At 43.9% G+C, this 15,592-nt stretch overlaps 1 protein-coding gene across 2 annotated transcripts in view; it reads right to left on the reverse strand.

The window, feature by feature from the left end:
• Window positions 1-7,963, reverse strand: part of LIMD1 (LIM domain containing 1) — a 411,104-nt gene extending 403,141 nt beyond the window's left edge. The window contains exon 1 of one of the 2 annotated variants that reach the window (XM_078688169.1): window positions 7,762-7,963. The gene's annotated coding sequence lies outside the window, so the exon portion shown is untranslated. The remainder of the gene's footprint in view (window positions 1-7,761) is intronic. The other variant, XM_078688170.1, reaches the window with a different exon arrangement.
• Window positions 7,964-15,592: the final 7,629 nt, after the last annotated feature.

Genomic DNA, 15,592 nt, shown 5'->3' on the forward strand with positions numbered 1-15,592 from the left:
AACTTGGCTATGTGTATTTAGCAAGCGTTTGTTTAAAATCTATTTTTTTTCTCCTCTTGCATTATGAATTTGAAGCCACTTGGCCTTACCTTATTTTCATTTATACTGCAGTTTGTCACTGTATTTACTGACAGTACTTTTGCTGAGGAATCCATTGTTAACTGTAATGTTTTTTAAATATATGTTGCAGTTTTGCTATCATTTGTATTTACATAACAAGATGTTTTCTATTTTTATTATTTCTGTAGGAGTGGCTACTTGTTTGTTAAGCACTATTTAAGACACACCTATGTATAGGCACGTCATGTGATCAAGACCAGGGTGACCCAGTCGAAACACGTCATGCAAGGAAGGTTGTGGTGAAAATAAAATAGCACCTACTCACGAGCCATTTTGTGGTCTGTACCTGTTTCCTTCTTCGAATGCTCAAGGGGATATAGATGTTTTCGACAGGATTCTGCTGGATATATATATATATATATATATATATATATATATATATATATATATATATATATATATATATATATATATATTTATATTTATATATATTCTTACCACAGATTTGCTTGGAGACAAGTCCGCACTCCTCAGGCAGGTAGGTAGGTAACGACCTTTATTAAAATTAGCCAAGCAGCTTCACATCCCGTTATGTGTCCATTGGCCTAACACGTTTTGGGGAGCTTCTTTCCCTTTCATGAGAGGCCAGCGTGAGCCATCTTTACTTCTGTGCACTGCAACTTCCCCTGCGTGCTGCTTTTATTGATAATTGGCCTCCGTTGTGCCAATATGCTGCATCAGCCTTCTCAGTGCACGCTGGGACTTGCAGTCATTCCGCACTCCTACCAACCCTCCAGTGGGTTAAATGGCTCACGTCATTTCTGGACCTGTTTCCACAGCCCGCCATTGAGCCTCGGATGAGACTCTGCTTGGTACAGCTTGTAGCTTCCATTTCACTTTTAAGCTCTAAGATTTCAACTTTCCCATTCACCTCAACTCCTTTGGAAAACTCTCACCTTCTTACGAGAGGCACCTCGCCCCCTCACCCCATCATAGCCAAGCATAACCTGTCGTCTGCAAACATCGCTCACTCACACAAACCCTTGAACGCCACCCTTCCTCAACCAGCATCTCCGGGTAACCCAACTACCTACTCTTTTCCAACCATCTCCTCTGCCAGAACCAAGCATCCACCTAAACCCTCCCGTGCACCCCCATATAGGTATAATAACCCTATCACCCTTCTTAGCCCAAGTGCCCCCGTCACCAAAATAGTCTCGACAGAACTGCGCTGCCTACTCCACAACTGCAGATCAGCAATAAAACACAAACTCGAAATCTCTGTTGCAGGCCAACTCTGGACACCGGTGTTTCAAGATTATTCTCCATCATCAGCAGAGTGTAGGAAGATATTCAGGGGTTGCTGTGCAGGCTGCCAAAGTGTTCTCAGGTCTGGTACCTCTCCGGGCGCGTAGGGCGTTACCTGAGTTCGTCAGCTCAAAGGCTCGAAGGAGCCGTAATAAAGTAAAAGGTCCGTAGGTCGCACGCTACTCCACCATTCCAGCGGGTAGACCCCAAGAGCATTATGGTATATCTTCCTACACTCTGCTGATGATGGACGATAATCCTGAAACACCGGTGTCCAGAGTTGGCCTGCAACTTTGCATTTACACTTCGGAACTTTTGAAAAGCACACCCGCTTTGAGAATACTGCATTTACCATAATGCTCTTGGGGTCTACCCGCTGGAATGGTGGAGTAGCGTGCGACCTACGGGCCTTCTCTGGAGGCTCTAGACCATCACGAAATGTGGAAAATCTACTGCTTGAACCTCCCACTTTCAAGAAGGAAAGATCGATGGCCCAATCCTTTTCAGGCTGCGCAGTGAGAATCTGGAACTCACTTCCGCCTCAGCTCCGGACCACCACCTCCTCCCAGGCCTTCAAAACTGACCTCAAAGTTCTCCTCCTTCAAAGACACTTCCAAATGTAATCCATGCCCTCTCTATTATCTGAAGGAAACCCTTCCATTATAGAAAATCTACTAACTTGACTATGGAAGTGTCTTCCCAGTGTGTTCTTGTGGTTTGAGAGTCTGCCATTTTTTACAGTATTATCCTTCTACCTGTGTTTGGTACTCGTGTGTAACATGCACCCGTCACTTTCTCTTGTAACACACTGTTTTCTACCTCTTACATTTGTTTGTTTTTGATACCTGCACAAGTGCCACCAGTGCCTACGTAACGTTTGTTCTTGTGCTTGAGTTTCCTCCATATATTGCAGTATTATACCTCTATGTTTATTTTGTACGCTTTTGTAACCGGCACACGTCACTTTTTCCTCCTGTAATGCACCGTTTGCTACCTCTTGTATTTTGTTGGCTCACGATTGTCACTTTTGTAATGCACCGTTTGCTACCTCTTGTATTTTGTTGGCGCACGATTGTCATTTTCTCTTCATTTAATGTAACATTTGCTTTTGTATTTTGCTCACTTGTAATGTTCTCATGTATCAGTTATGTTCCTATTGTGAAGCGCTCTGACACCTTCGGGTAAAGTCTGCGCTATATAAAAACGCATAAATAAATAAATAAAAGAGAGATGATTCCCCCATGCAGGCCCCTACTGTTAGCTGGGGTGGTGCGTAGACTCCACGGCCTGAAACCGCCGGCGAACATTGCCGTGCGGTGATTTGTTGAAATTGAGCCAATCGGATTGAGGTTACTCGTTTGGATGTTTATGTTCAAGGTGCCGTTTCCGAGAAAATCCAAATGGATATTCAGGAAGGCTATTCTGATTTAACGTATGGATATTGTGAGGGGTGCGGTGCTGTCCTTGGAATGACATAATAGAGTTGGTTAGACTATTTTGACGCAGAAGCTACATGGAATAACATGAAATACGGGATGCGGACCAGAGAGGAAACCACGGTCTTGTTTTTTACTATCTTTAAAGACAGACCGGATAGGATTATGGAAGGTGTACATGACGGGCAATCGGGGGATTTGGTTGGGCGATTGGTTGATTTAAGTAGATCAATGGAATGATGTCAGTGTTAATCCGAGCGCCGCCGCTTGAATTTGACACCAAGGAAGTTACGTATATTAACCGGAAGACAACAGATTGGCGGACGAGATGGGGAACGTCCATAGCTATTTTGAGCGCATCAGTGGTTTTTTGTAACCAGGAATGTGATTGGTGGGTGTATTTTTGGAATAGTAGGGCGATACGATGGACCTGTGCATTCCGGATTTATCGGGCCGGGGAGCTAGGAGCGTGTCGAGATTTCTTGGATGTACGAAATCGGTAAGTGAAACGAAGGGGGTGAGTGGTGACTTACGATAGAGCTCAGAGGATCAGAGCAAGAACGTTTAAATATCCCTCCCTTCCTTTTTTTGTCTGGTTTGTTTGTTTTGTAACACTACAGGGTGATGATATATGGAATTATAAGCATTTGAACTTCCCATGAAGTAGTATTACCGTGTTGGCGGTTTGGAAAGGGTATTACCTGGATTTCTTAAGGACTACTTGTGGATTCTGGATTGTGATTGGTAAAATAACTGTTATTTTGTTATATGGGGATTGAGGGACAGAAACCAGGCTAAGGTTGGTAGGTGGACGATTTTTATAAAAACACATGCACAATATGTTTTTTTCAGTTTCGATTTGGGACTGAAGTAAGATTGCCGTGTGGGCAGCTCGGAAAGGATATTTCAAAGGAATTGATGAGTAATACTTGTGGATTTGGATTGTGATTGGTAAAAGAATTGTTATTCTGTTATGTGGGGATTTGGGGACAGACACCAGGTTAAGATTGGTAGATGGATGGTTCTTAAACATGCACAATATGTTTTTCACAGTTTCGAATTGGGACTAGAGTGGAAGGACTAGGAATCATTGAAAGTCTCAAAATATTACACTTGAGTTGGGTACACATAAGAATTTATCCTGATTATGGTGACACCAATATTCATGAAGGTGAGCTCAGGATTCAGGTATTGTCCTACCACATAACGGGGGGCTCTAATACCCCTTGGTTCTACTTAAGGGTTAAAAGTTCATATGTTTATGTTGATGATACGGGTTAGTAGAAACTAAAACTAACTTTTCTGAATGTTGTAATTCAAACAGTATTGGATATACAATGAGTTGAACACTTTTATATTAAAACATTGATGGTCCATGTCAGATTAAGGGATTATATTTTTAATGAATTCAAGGTGTGGACCATAATAGGGTTTGCAGATTGTTCAATGGGCAGGGTGGTATCTTTGCTTAGGCCATTGGGAACATTTTTGCCTGGATAACATCATGTTAATTTGAGGAATGTTATTTATTGGATTATGTAATCAAATATGATATGATTGCATGGTGACGCTATATGTTTTTCCTTATTTACAGCCCTGATGATGTCCCGGATGGGTACGGAACGCGTTGGCTGTTAATCTGTTATTCATTGTATAGGAAATGATGATGTTTCTTCTGGAAGCTGACTGACATCAACATATGCTTCAGAATAAAGAAAATGAACTTCAACACTCTCGCTTGAAAGACTACTTTTTGGAATTTTTGTGAACTGTTTTTTTAATGACAAAAAGAAATAGAAATTATATAAATTCAAGTTGTAATTTTTCACGCTCCCTCTATGTTATTGTTTTCACTAAGTTTACCAGTGGTTTTGACGGTGTGTCCTTAGAGAGGTTTAGCGTGTCCACAGCATTTAATTTAGAAGTGTGTTATTTTGATTGAATAGCCTTTTGGTGCACACAGTAGTAGACCCTACATCGTCTAGACTGAGAATTACCATTCAATAGACACCTTAAAACAGTAATGCAGCATCTATTGACTGAATCCCCCCCCCCACACACCTGTGCATTAAAAGTTATAGTCCCAAAGGGAAACCATTTATAGGGTCTGTGGCATATGGTAACTTTGCAGTCCTGGGAACAATGGTGAAAAAGCAATTCATCTGAAGGTGTATGGGGTTGAAAGAGTAACATTTTTTACGAAAATTACTCGCTGTGAGTGTTCAGGTTTAGCTTTTGGTGCCAATAGCTGCTAAAATAGGAATTAAGTCTTCAGTATGTGGTCTTCGAGGGCGATTAAAATGGAGTGATTTTTTGATGGCCCTTTCAGAAACACGCTCTCCATAAGTGGTTTCTCCTCAAGAGGTACTGAGGAGAGATGCGCCAGAAAGCATTATCTAGAAAATGTGTGTGCAGCACCCCTGACAAGGCGGTATGTGATTATGCCTAAGCTGGAGTATCTAAAAAAATCTAATGCAAAATACGGTTAGAATGCCTTCGCTGCAGTATCTAAAAACAATCGGATGTAAAATACTGACACGTTAACACCTAAACGAGGGCTATTAAGTTTAGGACTATAATCTAGAAAATATAGTACAAAAAATAATCAAAATGTGGAGACCAAAGTTAAACATAAACACAGACTGTATTTGAGGTCAATCTAGTAGTCAAATATGAAGCTTCATAGTCAGGAATTATTGAATCAAATGGAAAGTTTATAGAATTTTCATGTTTCCCAACAGCATGTCGCTTCATTAGGGCCCCAAAAAATATATAAAACGGTTTTACAGACCCCCCAGCTAAAAGCGCTACTCGCCCATTGTACCGTGAGAGAAGTTCATTTTTATCCTATTATCTACATGAATCAACATACATTTAAAAACTGCCTAATACCCAGGAGAATAAACACTCAGTTCCTCTTTGTTCATCATTGTACAAAAATTGTTTTAGAAAACGGATTTTCACATTGCATTTGCAATAAGTATATATATTTTTGGCCCTGATAAAGCGACATGTTGTGAAACACGTGTTGGCCTATGAAGGAACGCGGAGATCAATAAACTTTCCATTTCATTAAACAATTCCTGCCTATGAAGCTTCATATTTGACTACTAGATTGACCTCAAATATGATCTGTGCTTAATATATAGCTTATACAGGACTGTAGGGGGGAAACAACCTTTACAACGCCATCATTATATCGCACTACCTTTACAACCTAACCATTACAACGCAACATCCTTTACATCGCTTGCCATTACAACGCAGCCATTACATCGCATGTCACTACAAAGCATGTCATTGAAACGCAATAAAAGCTAAGTAATGGGGAATAGTAATTTTTACCCCTCCCCTATCCAACACTTACCCTACTGTTGCACTCACTGGAGTGGAAATAGTAATTTTTACCCCTACACTAGCCAACACTTACTCTACTGTTGCCCTCATTGGAGTGGGAATAGTAATTTGTACCCCTCCCCTAACCAACACTTACCCTACTGTTGCACTCACTGGAGTGGGAATAGTAAATTTTACCCCTACACTATCCAACACTTACCCTACTGTTGCCCTAAAAGTAAAATGCTTTGTAAAGGTATGCGTTGTAATGGTGTGCGTTGTAATGGAATGCGTTGTAAATGTAGTTTCTAAAATTGCGTTGTGATGGCATGCGATGTAAAAACATGCGTTGTAAAGGATGTTGCGATGTAAAAACTGCGTTGTAAAGGCATGCGCTGTAAATGTTTGCGTTGAATCGTCATACATTCTTGTAGGGTGGTGTCCTGTAAACCCTTTTGAGGTCAGTGTCAAACCCGTAGACAGTCTCCTCTCCCCTCCCTTATGTGGCAAAAAGTTAAACCTAACTCTCACCTTGAAGTTAAGCTTAAACAAGGGGACTCTAACGCTAATTCATAAATTACTCTTACCCCCAACACTTAGGGCCTGATTCACTAAGGTAATCTTACACTTTTCTTGTAAATGTATGCTGGTTTGCTATTCACAAAGGTATTTTACATGTCGTATCTCTAGGACTGCAAGTCTCCACCCATAAAAAGATAGGATTGTTCAATCCTTTTATGTGCGAAGACTCCAAGCTCCTAAACATACTACTCCTAAAATACTTTATTGAATCACAAACAATCGTAAATAACACTTTTCCTTTGATAGTCAGACCCTTAGAGTTAACCAAAACCCGTGAACATAATCGCTCGTCATAAACTTCGGCAATTTTGATAAAAAAGAACAAACAAGTATTCATCATACTTTTTTTTTATATTTCACGTATATATTCGTAGTTTGTGGTTTAGGTCTTTTGTTGCTTCAGTTATGACTGCATAACGGAAAGGGTGGCAGGGGGACAGGGACTGACGCTACCCCCGGCTGACAGACCCGGGCAGCTGCCGGCTGCCGCTCCACTCCTGCGGTCTACGTTACACTGCCAGCACCTGCACTCTCGAGAACCACTTCCAGACAGGTCTTACAAACTGTTTCCGAGTGTGCAGTCACACTCGGAAACAGTTTGTAAGACCACCCTTTAAAACCGCTGTCTTTCCTGCGCATGACCCGCGTGTCTCTCAAAAAAGTACTACATGTGCGGTGGGACTCTCCGCCGGAGCGCCGTTCCCCCAGCTCAGCAGGAGGTACGGGTCCCTTACCTCTTACTTTCACTTTATAGGATCGCCAGTTCGGGTGCCAAACGTTTTATACTCAATTTCAAAGCAATTCAAGTCCCTGCGTTTGAGTGTGGCGTGAGACCGTCCCCTCTACTTTTTTTCCACTTAAAATTCCAAATTTAGACCCAATGCTGGAAAGTGAGCCATGCCATGCACTGCCCCTTCCCAAACACGTTCATGCATGTAAATAAACTCTCCCGCTCTGCAGCTCCTTGAAAAGACGACCTCTTAGCACGCATTAGGGATTCTGTAATAGTTTTGGGGGTTAAAGATTCTGCACTACTCACTCAGGACCCGGTGCCAGTCTGCTGTGCCTCCCTCTTCTCGGTGCCCCGCTCTCGTCTATCCGGCCAGCGGCTCCTCCTGCAGAGGGGAGGGTATGCGGCTGGTCCCTCCTCGCGCAGGAGCCCGGTGCAGGGGATGGCACACAATGGGGCTCTCTTCTAGCAGCAGGCACGGCTGCCGAGGGTAAACAGGAAGCAGCGGTGCGAGAGGCAGCAGAGCAAGGGAGAATCTGAGCAATGCAGAGGTGCACGAGGGACGGCGGCGACGAGGCCGACAGCGCCACCTGCTGTCAGACAGAGCGAGGCGGAGAAGTGAGGATGGCAGACGGGAGGTGGACGCAAAACCAAAGGCCCAGAAAACAAGTCGGAAATATGCTCCTGTTTTTATATTGTGCACATTATTGTAATTCTTTATTCTATCAAACTTTTTCTGAACTGGGAAATATGCTCCTGTGCGTTGCTTATGTTTGGAACACACTTCCAACATGCTATGGATTTAACAGAGAAACATTACTGTGTCTCAGGAAATAACACACATAAGCCATATCATTTAATATATTGTCTCCTTTATACAATATCTGTAGAGCTCTCTGTCACCCGAATGGGTCTTGTTCGCGTTATATCAAATTCTAAACAAATAAATAATCACTCATCCCACCCCCTAATTTCAGTAAGAAACACACTTCTGCTTCACCACAAATACATAAACCCTCCTCACTGAACCCTCTGTTTGGCCTGATGCTCCTATCCCACAACCCCCACGTAAATTTGAATATCGCTACCGCAGGGGAAAACCAGTGCCTCTACTCCCCTTACACTTCTAACCCCCCTACCACAACGATATCTGTACTATAGCGTTCACATGTCCTACTGTCCATCATACACTTCTTTTATATATTGTTCCTATGTATTTTATTTACACTTTATGTACCTCGGGTGCTTGCTGCTATTCCGTTTACACATCCCACTCTATGTGCACTAGAGAGATCAGCACTCACTATTCTTAATTTTCTCTGTCCATAAGTTTAGACCAAGGCAGTATTGAAAATCACCAAATTCAATTACTCATGTTGTTTGTTCGAAAAATGATTCATAGCCACATAACACAGATTCCAATGAGATATGTAGAAGCACGTTGTTAGTTGCAAAATTCTTTATTCATATTCTTATTGATCATTCAGCCACTGTAGCCAATGCGTTTCGTCCCTTTCTCTGGACTTCTTCAGGGCTTAGTCCTTGTCTGTTTGTTTCCTCATATTATTTGTTTGTGTGTGGATTCCCAAGGCAAATATTGATGTTAGCAATTTAGTTAATAGTCACAGTCCCTAAGGTGCAGTTGTATTCCCTGCGGGTGAAGTATTAGCCCATGTTGGCGACCGTTCCTGATAGTAGGCTGGCAAATATGCACTGTCTCTCATTGGCTACAGTGGCTGTATAATCTATAAGAATATGGTGTAGAGCTTCTGGTACACTTCATGGGGGGGAGGAGCTAGATCTGGACACAAAATATGCCATTTAATGATTGTTTAAGTTGTTTGTAAGAAAAGAATTGACCTTGGAGAAGACTAATGTGCAGAAGGGTTTGGAAATTTTGAAGCTCGCTGTCAACAAACAAGTAACCCAATTGTGAGAGGCCTGTAGCATGCCACTGACAGAGTTGCCCTGAGCAAACCCATTGTGTGCGAGTGAGGAGGCCTAGCAAAGGTATTGTAGGAGCGTAGAGTTTCTTCGTGTTAGTTTATATACAGGTTCTAGTAGGGCAAGAGAGAGCTGTGCAGGATACCCTCAGGTGGTGTTGGGTAGAATGGTCAGTAGAAAACAGTGAGTAGTGCAGTATTACCTCCTTAAAATCTTTACAGCTAACCCCCGTCTTATACAGGGGCAGCCAGACAGCCAGCGAGCCACCTGAAGTAGCTATGCAGCTAAATATAGCATGCTAAGTTTGCAGACTACAGACAAGTGTCGGTAACTCACATCCTGACGTAAGGTGTGAGACTGTGGCCCACACCATTTGCTCTAGTTTATGAATTTCTTTTTAGGTTTAACATTGACTGGAGGTCGAGGTGAGCCAGATGTTTTTTTTTTTTATATATATATATATTTTTTTATTTAACAGTAAGACAAGACTAGGCAATACAAACATCAGGCGTTTCGCAATGAAATAAAGTATAAGGACCAGGCGGGGGAATTAAACAAACAATAATCACTCTAGGGAGGAAAAGGCCCATCACGGGTACACACAACGGAAACAGGAAATAAGCAATCTGTGAATCAAGTAAAGCAATCCCACCCGCACGACCTCGTCCACAATGTTGCAGGATACTTAAGTCAGCGAAGACACCCGGACAATAAAGGATCCGTGAAAAATGAACAGCCCAACTCTCGTTAAAGAAAAAGGGAAAAGAAAAAGGGCCATAGAACATAAAAAAGGCAAAATAAAAAACCCCACCCCTAACCCCCCACCCTGCACCCCTGCAATGGCTACGGCCTAACCCCACTAGCAGCGTGCCTGTCGCCCAAGAACTACCCTAAGGGAAGGGAAAAGAAAAAGCGGAGGAGGAGAAAGCAAACACACTCCCGGTCTCCCATACCCCCCGCCAACAGCGACCACCCGAAAACATGATAAAATCAATATTCAGCAAGTATACAAACCAGTCAAGTGAGGGTAAACAACAGCCACCCAATTCCCATCACAATACAGGTACAACCCCGGCATTACGAAAAGCTATTAAATCGGAACCCAGCGATAAAGTTCAGCCCTGGCCAGTACGGTCCGTCAGAAGAGTCTTTGCCACTCGAGCCGCCATTTTGATGGAAAAGGCAAGGCGTCCACAAAAGTTCTTTTCAGCACAAGAGGATCGAAAACAGGATAAAAGTTCACGGCTCGAACTAGGAAAGGTGTCCAAAAACAGCGAATATCCGAAACCATCAACAAGGCACTCATAGTCGCATGGAAGACCGTCTCTAGTTGTGTTAGGTGGCAGCAGGGTCAGGCAAAAGACGCTAGCGAGAAGCTCGGGCTGGCTAGCCGGTGGTAGGGGACCGTCAAGGTTCCTGAAGTCCGGGGTATGCACAGGGATCTCGACCTCTGAGATGCAATGCTGGTACCATCTCCAGCTGGAAACCAAACGAGGTGTCGTCCTCAGGTTCCAGGATGCCGTCCACTTTCACCATCAGTGTCCGGAACACGGCGACTGTGTGTGAATGGAGCGCCCCAATGGCGGCCACAACGGCCCGTAGCGATGGCGTGCCCTCCGTCCGCTCCATCCCCTCTCAGTAGGAGACAAAGCCGGACTCGAACCCCGGAGGCCGGCTGCTCCGGAGTCACAGGCCACGCAAATCTGATCACAAATAATGGGCGCTCCTCGTCACACAGAGCACACCGTCGCCGTCAGAGAGGACCCCAGCCCGTCGACCCCGAAGGGGCAGCAAGGTCTCCGGGCACCGGGCCCCCACCACAGCAGTCGGCGTGGCACGATGGCGTGTCCCGGGCGTGGATCGTGCAAAGGATCGTCAGGAAAAGTCAACAATTCAGGCACTCTTCGGGAGACCGGGCAAAGTCCAGGTCTCACGGCCGATGTTGTTCAACTCTGACTCAGGTAGTCTAGAAATCGAGGCCCCGGCTTCCACACGGTGTTAGGCCGAGAAAGGAAACACGGCGTATCTTCGTCAGCCGATAAGGTAGAAACCTCGGGATTGCACCTCTGGAAGCTGTAGACCTTCATAAACAAGGAAATCAGGTGTAAGGTCAGGATGAAAGACAGGATAATCGAGCTGCTGGCGGAGGTCGGCGGAGCCGGGAGCTTACGCGGCCATCTTGATTCGTAGCGTAGCTCCTCCCCGAGCCAGATGTTTTTGTTTAACTTGTCTAAACTAGAAGTTGGTCACTTGCCTTAATGCTTCCCAAACTGTTTTCCATGTGTTTTAAAATGTTTAGAAACCTAATCAATATTTTGCTGTTAATTTCTCTCTAAGAAAGTTTGGGTGGGGGAGTTGGGGTTTTACACCTCTCTAATAAATGTACTTTCAGGTAAATAGTTGGGTACAGGTGCTTTCAGTTGAGTATTTTGAGGTGTCTCAGAATTCACAAGGAATTTTTACATGAACGCAGACACAAATGCACACACACTCTCTCCCTCTTTACTTTGAAAGTCTTCAAAAAAATGATTTTCCATAATATTGTGTTTTCTCACTTACTACCCCTATCAATCCACATCTGTCTCCCTTTCCACTACCCCTCCATCCTCTCTCATGTGCCCTGCTTGTCCTATTATGTATTTTAACATTGTATGCCGGCATGATTGTCGGAAATTTCTAAGCTCACCCCCCCCCCCCCCAATCTTATTGACCAAGCTACGCCCCTGATGCTAACTGAATGTAGCATACCTAGAGGCAATCACATAAAACCATAGGGAATAAATAGTGCTGTGTAGAAAATAGTAAATAAATGCATGGATAAAGTAGTGGGGTGTGGCCGCTCCTTGGATGAGTCTGTAACAATGACATTTTGTCCTGAATCTTGAACATTTGTCCTGAATTTTTGTCTTGAATGTTGACCCTTTGGCCTGAATCTTTTTACATTCCTGTCTAGAATTTGCTTCCATGTCACGTGGTCACCCTAGACTTGTCCCTACATTGTCTCCCAAGGTGCTCCAACTTGAGGGGGGCGAGGGTAGTCCATTGGAAAAAAAGGCATCTAAGACTTTCATTCACCAATTATCTGGGTGCCTTTCACTGTAATCAAAAGCCACTCCCCTTTCTTCACAACCCCTCACTTTGCACACCCACTAACTCTCACTCTCCAGTGGCTGTGTGAGGCACACCATTTTCACCTTCCTTGCACTACCTTCTACAATGGGCATATACCCTGCGCTCTGACATCCTCTTTCACTAAGCGAACTTCAGCTTGCAGTGCAGCTTACCAGGCCTCAAATAAAGCCATGTCCTCATTATTACTCAACCCACCTCTTTATTGTGCCCTTTTGAATGAAGTGCTCTCTTTGTCACTTTATTAGTGCACAATCTTTTAACGGGTAGCATCACTTTGCTGCCCTGTTTAATGTCCTGTCTTTGTTGGTCCTCGGATTTTGAAGTCTTGCAGCCTAACACTGTGCACTCTTGTGCCATCTGCTGGCCAACCACCAAAATCCTTACCTTTATTCTGCTGGCCAGCATGCTTCCAGGCGCTACCTGCTGGCCAGCGGATTCCATTGCACCTGAACTGACAGCGGCTGACCTTCGAGTAGCCTGTGGCCAGGCTCATGCTATGGTCACTGCACGCCCCTCTTGTGCTCACAGCAGCCTTGGCAGAATGGAGGATTGACTGCTCTTCCTGCGAACCCCCCACTCTACAAATCAATGGAGTCCCCGCATCACAGAAAGGTGAGCCGAGCCCTACTGCACCTGCTTTTGGCTCTGTGGTATATCTGTGCCCCACCTCACCTCCTGAGCCATGATCTACCATGTGGGCTGGAACAGGCCAGTACTGGGGTTGCTAGCCCGCCCAGCCCCTCCCACTGCTTTTCTCTTCAGCCAGGCCAGGCTAGGCCAACCAAGCATAGGACAAGACTCACAGCTTGATTAATTCTTGCCGCCCACCCTCACAAAGTATCTTCAAGGCCTTTGTGAAAGCATTGGGCACCATTGCTAGTTAATAAGACCTCCGATGTAAGAACAATTTCAAATATAAACTCCCCAACAATCCAGCAATAGAGTGGCACTAACCTCAGGACCACAGCCCCTCACTAAAGAGGTCACTTAAACCTCCTGTCACAAGTAACTGTCCCTTTAGCCCGCCTTCAAACTCAAAACACCCCATCCTTGTCCTTCTTATCCCTGCAGCAGCCACCTACATAAAGATTCCATGGGAAGAAGCCCCCAGCTACTCTCCCCCGGGTTCCCATTGGGCAGGACTGCGGACATTAACCAGGACAAGGAATGGAGAGAAAAGGGCTGCTTTATTGGGACAGCTATGCAGCTAGTACAATAGCTAGCTAGCTAGCTAACACATTTCACTAACCTCCCCTGCCACCCTTAATCCTTCCACCCATCTATGAAAAACTTCCCCCAAACAAACAACCCAACATCCACTCACTTCAAACATCCTATCAAACTCCTTCGTTTCAACCTGCCACAAACGTTGCCTCAAAATGTCTCATCTTCAAACTCCATCCGCTAACCTCCCAGGCTTTCTATCCTCGTACCATCTACTGTACACCTGCGACCTGTCCTAACAGCAGAAAGAAGATAGCCCCACATCTGTAGTATGATCAGAAAACACTTCCAACAAAGCGACAGAACAATAACTATAGGATAATGACTCCAAGGAGGAAAAGGAGAAAAAAAACAGAACAAGAGAATGGAGAGAATGGAGAAAACCTCGTAGGAGATGGGAAAATTAAGGAAAGGGAGGGCCAGCAAAAGAATGGCATCACTCTCAGACCAGAGCACCTGATAGAAGAGCTCCCTATGACCTACGGTCACCTTATCTGCGACCCTGAACTCAAAACACCCTATGCCTGACCTTGTTGTGTGACGCGGCTGCCCACATTTTGTAAGCATGATTTATGGCTTATTGATTAAAGATGTAGATTCTTTACTGAAGTTAAGGGTTTGGATCCTATTTTTTACATGGTCATGCATATGAAAATATCTAAAGGTTCTCTAGCACCAGGAGCTAATAACATTTGCATGCAAAACATAACCTTCTCCCTATGGTCAGATTTGCAATTGGGTGAGCTGATGCATTTTCATTCCAAATTTACTATATTGGTGTATAAATGTGTTAATTTAAATTTGTCTTGAATTTGTATTACCTTGAGCCTCACCCTTCCTTTACCAATACCGGACAGTAAAATAGTTTAAATAGATTCAACACTAGTCGCAGTGTTTAGAGAGATCATGTGTTCCTGTGTGGAATTAGGTATCAGGCCCAAGCAGAAAGCAATTAGGCTACCACAGATAATGCTGGGTAAAATTTGTATTTAAGTCACCTTATTGTCACATTGTCACATTGTCAGTCAATGGAGTTATTTTATGCACCAATATCTGTTTGTGGAACGTGCCGGATGTGGTTTGCAATTTAAGTCACTGTAGCTGGGAAACGTCGTTTACAACGCGGTCGTTACATCGCGATGCCATTACATCGCGTTTTTTAGAACGCAAGCGCTGGATGGCGCTCTAGGACAAGGAATAGTATAATTTACTATCCAACACCTTCCCTACTGTATGTAGACTGAAGTTGGAATAGTAAATTATACTACTCCCAAGTCCAGCGCCCTCCAACGCAAGTCATTGTAACGACTTGTGTTGTAAAAACCGCGATGTAATGGCATGCGATGTATTAGCAGGCGTTGTAATGTCATACAACCCTGTAGGTTTCATGAAGCGAGAATAATGTCTATTGCAATTTCATCTGAAATGTCAGTTGGTGCAGGGGGCCATTGCCTCATGCTTATGGGGGTGGCACGTTACAAGGCTTAATTTTGTGGGTATGACAAACACACACAGAGTGATTTTCTATTTCCTGGTGACTGGTCTCATCAGCCATTTCAATGCTCATGTTATTTTAACATGTGGCAGCTTTAATCGGTATTAGAGGAACGCAATCAAGTTTTTACTGTGAGTTTGGCCTCAATCATAGTGGGGTTCAAATGTTAATGTTTTTTTTTATTTATGGTGGCCTAAGTTTAGTTTGGCAGCTTTCAGATGCCAGAGGACGATTTACTTGAAAGTAAGGTCGAGGACGCCATGGTTAGTTTCCACAATATTGCTGTGTGTTTGGTATCTGATTCTCATTACTGGTCAACACTATGAAACAACTAAAAAGGAAGAT

This window comes from Lissotriton helveticus, chromosome 4_1 (assembly GCF_964261635.1).
Source record: "Lissotriton helveticus chromosome 4_1, aLisHel1.1, whole genome shotgun sequence".
NCBI lineage: Eukaryota > Metazoa > Chordata > Amphibia > Caudata > Salamandridae > Lissotriton > Lissotriton helveticus.